Source organism: Sceloporus undulatus, chromosome 5, assembly GCF_019175285.1.
Source record: "Sceloporus undulatus isolate JIND9_A2432 ecotype Alabama chromosome 5, SceUnd_v1.1, whole genome shotgun sequence".
NCBI classification, from domain to species: Eukaryota; Metazoa; Chordata; class Lepidosauria; order Squamata; family Phrynosomatidae; genus Sceloporus; species Sceloporus undulatus.
The window spans coordinates 99,814,802-99,821,228 of NC_056526.1; positions in this window are offsets into that span (position 1 = coordinate 99,814,802).

Below are 6,427 nucleotides of genomic sequence, written 5' to 3' on the forward strand. Positions count from 1 at the left end.
AGGAAGAGGATTTCCAGGTTGGATTTTTTTGCTGAAAACTCTAGGCAGCTATGGGTTACAGAAAGCAAAGATGAGTTGACCTAGACTTTGAAACAATGAGATCTATGGCGAGAGCCCTTGCTCTTGATTACAGTGTGCCTGCGCCATATGCTGGCTTGCTGTATGTGGATTTGAGTTTATTGCGTATGGCAACCTGTGGAGGACAAACTGGCGTGGGTGCCAACCGCGCACAGAAATGCACCACCATAGCAAATAAAGGGATTTAACCTTACACAGTTTTCCCATACTTGGGGAGGTCTGGCGTATAGGAAGGGGCCACTGTACTTACAATACCCCAATAATATGGGATATTTACAGTTTCATATCTCTATTTATGTCCTATCTCTAATACAAGAAGAGCATTTACTTTTGCCTGTTTCAATGTCTCTTAACCATCAGCAATATAGAAGGTGGACTTAATAAGAGTCCCCATCTAATGATAAAGTCTGCATGGAGGTACTGGAAACATTGAAACACGTTGTCCTGCACTAAAATGCATTTGAGGAAGCAGATTGAAGTCTAAAGAATCTCATAACTGCAACAACTTTTTTCAGTTATCTCAAAAGTGCAGCCCAAGCGCAGCTGGCTCTTTAAGAGAGGCGGCGACCAGGGAGGACGAGGCCAGGCCCCGTCCTCCCTGGTCGGCCGCCTCTCTTAAAGAGCCGGCTGCAGCTTGGAGGCCCTTGGCCCAGGAGGAGCAGCCGGCCATTTTCGGCGGCGAGACCGGAGGCCGCGAGGAGGACGAGGCCAAGCCTCTTCTCCCCTCGCGGCCTCAGCCGCCGCCGCCACAAACGGCGGGTGTTGCTCCTGGAGGCCAAGAGACCCCGGCTTCATCTGGGTCACTTACAGTGGCGGCGGCAGCAGCAGTGAGGACGCCGCAGTAGCGGCGGCGTGGCGACCCAGGTAAGGAGGGAGGGAGGAGAGAGGGAAGGTAGGTAGTTTTAGGTAGGTATAGGTAGTAGGGAGGGAGGGAGGAGCTTAGGGCTGGAGTGTGGCTTTGGTGAGACTTCTGGACTCTTAGGACGCATGCATCATTGAAACACCATACCTCCACTGTGACTTGAAGTAGCTTTATTTTGGCTGTCTGTAACAGGCCAATATAACTAGGTATTGCAAATACACCAATAGCCTATGGAAATTTCCTGAATAGCCCACCAATTGGGTCCACTACTGAGGTCATTCCAAAGTATACCACTAAATCTTATACTTTATTGTACTAGTACATACTTTCCTGTACATTCAAATTGTACAAAATGATATAGATGATCAATTTCAATACAGATCTTCTGCAATTCCAGTAAAATAACATTTCAGGAAATGTACATATTTGAAAACAGCATTTTAAAAGATCCTTAAAATACCTGTAGCAATTGAAATGTTTGAAACCATAGAACACAGAGGAGCCAGGGGGAAAAAAGTAAGACAGCTAAAAGAAAACTGGTGGAAACTGATTCAGTTATAGTTTATTTGATTGTCATGGATTAATGGCTCATTTTTGCCTATTGCTGGATCACAAAGCTGTCCAAGCTGGTAGATGGACTGGGTGGTTGTCCCTGAGATAATAAGCCCTGCCACCAGAACCTCTTTCTCAAGAAGGAGGAGTGCTGGGAAAGGTCAGAGCTCAGAGAAGCGTGAAGCTGTTCTTTTAGAAAGAGCTGTCTCCCTATTTGTAAAGAATGGAAGAAGTGCTATCAACCAACTTGGAGAAAGTGACAAGGGTCATATAGAAGATGGAGAATAAAGTCATGTGTGTAGGGATGCAGGCAAATAGTGGTGATAGCTGATAATTCATATTCTACTGTCATGGAGCTTATTCAGGAAGAGAAAAAAATGACTTTTATGCTGTGCTATAAGTCAGTAGCACCAGATGCAAAAGCAGGGGTTATGAATCATGTAAAGGCAGGTGAGTTGTTACAGAAGGAAGTTAGAGATATAATTTAGGCACAGAGTATGCAAGGAAGTGATTTATCTATGGAATGTAAAAGCAAGGAGGAAAAGGTAAAGGGTTCCCCTTTTCATGATTGTCAAGATGTGTGGACAAATTGTTAGAACTTTGGAGAATCTGAAAATAGCTTGTCAACTGTTTTATTTCCTGTCAGAGAAAGAAGGAGATATATTAGGTTTTCTATAGAAAGTCAAGGAATAAAGTGCAAAAGCAAGTTTACAGTTGAACATAAAAAAAAATTACCACAGAGGATTTAGATAACTTTAATGTAGACAATGAAGACACTGAAATAGTTTTGTCATACCTTGGCTCAGTCATTAATCAGAGTGGGACTGCAGTCATGGAATCAGAAAAAGATTAGAACATGGAAGGGCAACTATGAAGGACTTAGACAAGATTTTGAAATGTAAAAATATATCACTATAAGATGGCTTGTACCATCTTAAGCTTGGTGTTACTAAACTTAGAATAGAACAAGCCATCTTATTTCCCATCTCTTTGTGTGAGTGTGAAAGCTGGACAGTGAAGAAACCTGATGTGAACAAAATAAACTAATCTGAGATGTGGTGCTAGAGTATAGGTTCTGCGAATACTATGGACTGCTAAAGAGAGAAATAAATGGGTTATAGAGCAAATCAAGTTTGAGCTTTTCCTAGAAGCCAGGTTGACTAAACTGAAGCTGTCATACTTGGGCCCTATAATAAGACAAACTCACTAGAAAATATGACAATGCATGAGAAGGTGGGGGCAATAGGAAAAAAGGAAGACTGCATTTTAAATTGATACTCAGTCAGGAAAGACAAGGCCATGAGTCTGCAGGACCTGAACATGGTGACTGATGAGAAGATGACTTGGAAGTCTCTCATTCATGGGGTTGCCATGTATTGAAGTCAACTCAAAGTAGCTGACAACAACTAACAGTAATTAATTTAAGAAAATGGAAGATAATAACAAAGTTAGAACAAGAGACCTCTTCCACAAGATCCATGAAATCAAATGGAAATTTTAAACTAAGAGTGAGGTTGTTATATGAGCAAAAGCGAAACACACTGTAAGATCAAGACAAAATAAAAATATAACGAAAACAATACACTAAGGAACACTACAAAAGAGATGACAGGATAGCAGATTCCTTCAGGGAGAACCTTTTGACAACAACTCCACCATTTTAGGAAGTGAGGGGGAAACTGCCATCAAAACAAATAAGAAATTTAAATAGGGACAGATGGCATTCCAATAGTGCTATTTCAAACCACAGAGACAGAATCCATTCAAATTCCAACAAATATCCATGAAGCAATATGGAAAACAAAACAATGGCCCACATATTGGAAACACTCAACATACACTCCAGTCGCCAAGAAACAGATGATGGACCATTGCATTAATTTCCTATGCAAGCAAAATGATATTGAAGATTTTACAACAAACGTTTTAAACAAATTTGAGTTGGTAAGTACTGATTATGTGGACAAGCTCCTTAGTAGCATGAATAAGACGACTTGCTTCCTTGGTCCTTGCCCAATTGGCTGGCCATTCTGGGGTGGGAGGATATAATCAATAATAATAATAATAATAATAATAATAATAGATTTTATTTATATACCGCCCAATCACTGGGAATCCGAGCGGTTTACAATAGAGGGGATAACAGACAGTTCCCTGCCCACAGGCTTACAATCTAAAAGACACGACACAAAAAGAGAAGGGAATGGTGATGGGGGGAGGGAATCAGGTCCAGCATTCTTCTCTCCCTCTGAGGCCTGGACCAAGGCAGATGGACCGGAAGGAGGGCTCTTGTTCTTCAGGCTAGCCCCTGATGAAACTGGGTCAGCCTTCTCTCTCCCTCAGAGGCCGAAAGATGACAGTTAGGGAGGGAGGAGCCTCCTTCTTCAGGCTAGCCCCTGATGGTACTGGGCCAGCCTTCTCTCTCCCCTCCAGAGGCCGAAAAGATGGACAGTTAGGAGGGAGGCAGCCCTCCTTCTTCAGGTCTAGCCCCTGATGGTTACTGGGCCAGCCTTCTCTCTCCCTCAGATGGCGAAAGATGGACAGTTAGGGAGTGGAGGGAGCTCCTTCTTCAGGCTAGCCCCTGATGGTACTGGGCCAGCCTTCCTCTCTCCTCCAGAGGCCCTAAACGATACCAGGTTGACCAGTTAGGTAGGGAGGAGCCTCCTTCTTCAGGCTAGCCCCTGATTGTATGGGCCAGCCTACTCTCTTCTCCTCCGCGGTCCGAACGATTGACAGTTACGGGCGAGGGAGGAGCCTCCTTTTCAGGCTAGCCCCTGCATGGTACTGGTGCCAGCCTTACTCTCTCCCTCAGAGGCGAAACGCATGACCAGTTAGGGAGGGAGGAGCCTCCTTCTTACAGGCTAGCCCTGATGGTTACTGGGCCCAGCTCTCCCTCAGAGGCCGAAAGATGACAGTTAGGGAGGGAGGAGCCTCCTTCTTCAGGCTAGCCCCTGATGGTACTGGGCCAGCCTACTCTCAAGTCATTGTTGGCAAAGATAATTAATACATCTTTCAGGGAAGGCTTCTTGCCTTAAAGAGGCAGTGGTCAGACCACTTCTAAAGAAACCTTCCCTGGACCACCTCGACAGAAACAACTATAGGCCAGTCTCTTTGTTAGCATTCTTGAACAAGGTGATCAAGAGGGCAGTCGCCAATCAACTACAAGCAGTCTTGGAGGAAACTGATTTTCTGGATCCATTTCAAATTGAATTCAGGACAGGATACGACTGCCATGGTCACCTTAGTCAATGATCTCCTTCTGGGCATTGACAGGAGAAGTGTGATCCTATTGGTGCTCTTGGACCTCTCAGTGGCCTTTGATACCATAGACCATGGTATCCTTCTGGAACGCCTGAGGGAGTTGAGTATCGGAGGCACTGTTTTACATTGGTTCCGTTCCTACCTCTCAGGAAGATTCCAGATGGTGGCACTGGAAGACAGTTGCTTCTCTAAAAGGGAGCTAAAATTTGGCGTCCCCCAGGGTGCCATCCTGTCTCCCATGGTGTTTAACATTTACATGAAGCCGCTGAGAGAAATCATCCAGAGACATGGGGCAGGGTGTTATCAGTACGCTGATGACACCCAAATATATTTCTCTATGTCTCCGACTGATGCAGTGACTAAGCATGACATCTCTCCTCTGAATGCCTGTCTTGAGCGGTAATGGACTGGATGATGGAAAACTGACTCAAGCTGAATCCGGGTAAGACGGAGGTACTTGTTATTGGGAACCTAAAACTGGGAATGGAGTTATGTCAGCCAGTTCTGGATGGGGTCACACTTCTCCTGAAGGACTCTGTCTGCAGCTGGGGGGTGCTCCTTGACTCATCGCTCCAGATATCAGCGCAGGTGGATGTGACAGTCAGGGACACTTGTTATCACCTTCCACTGATACGCCAGCTTCCTGGAGTCAGGAGATCTTGAAACAGTAGTACATGCACTGGTAACATCTTGCTTGGACTTCTGTAATGCGCTCTACTTGGGGCTACCTTTGTGCCAAGTTCTGAAACTTCAGATGGTATAAAACATGGCAGCAAGATTAATTACAGGCACTTCTCGGAACAGTCATATAACACCTGTTCTGAAATCCCTCCATTGGCTGCCAATTAGTTTCCAGGCAAGGTACAAATTGTTGGTGATTACTTTTAAAGCCCTACATGGCTTGGGTCCAGAATACTTAAGGGAACACTTGGCTGTCCCGCACACTGAGGTCCTCGAAGAAAACCTACTTCAGCCAAAAAGAGCTAGGCTAACCTCAGTCATCCAAAGAGCCTTCTCTACTGCTGCACCAAAGTTGGGGAATGACCTTCTGGAGGAGATCTGCCAGACCTCTACTCTTGCAGCCTTCAAAAAGGCTCTGAAGACAATCTCTTCCAGCAGACCTTTCCAACCTAGTTAACAAACCCTAGCTTCCTCTCCCCGTCTATGAGTAGGATTTCAATTGTGATATATGTCTCTCCGCCCACCAAATTTTCCCTCTAATTTTAAGCTAATTATGTATTGTATTTTATTGTTTTTAACTCTGAATACAGTGGACCATTGTTTGGAGTTTGTTTCCAAGATCCCCTGTGTATAACAAAATCTGTGTATGCTCAAGTCCCATTAAATATAATGACATAGCAAAATGGTGTCCCTTATAAAAAATGGAAAATCAAGGTTTGATATTTGAAATTTATACTTGTTTTGAACATTTTCAAACCGTGGATGCTTGAATCCATGTATAAAAAATCCGTGTATAAGAAGGATACAGTATAAACTGTATTTAATTTGTAGTTTTACCATCGGGATGGGGGGTTGGGCAGGGATTAATTTTGTATTTTATTGTACTTTTAAATATATTTTTACTGTTGTAACCCGCTCGGATTCTTCGTGATCGGGCAGGCTATAAATTATTATTATTATTATTATTATTATTATTATTATTATTATTATTAT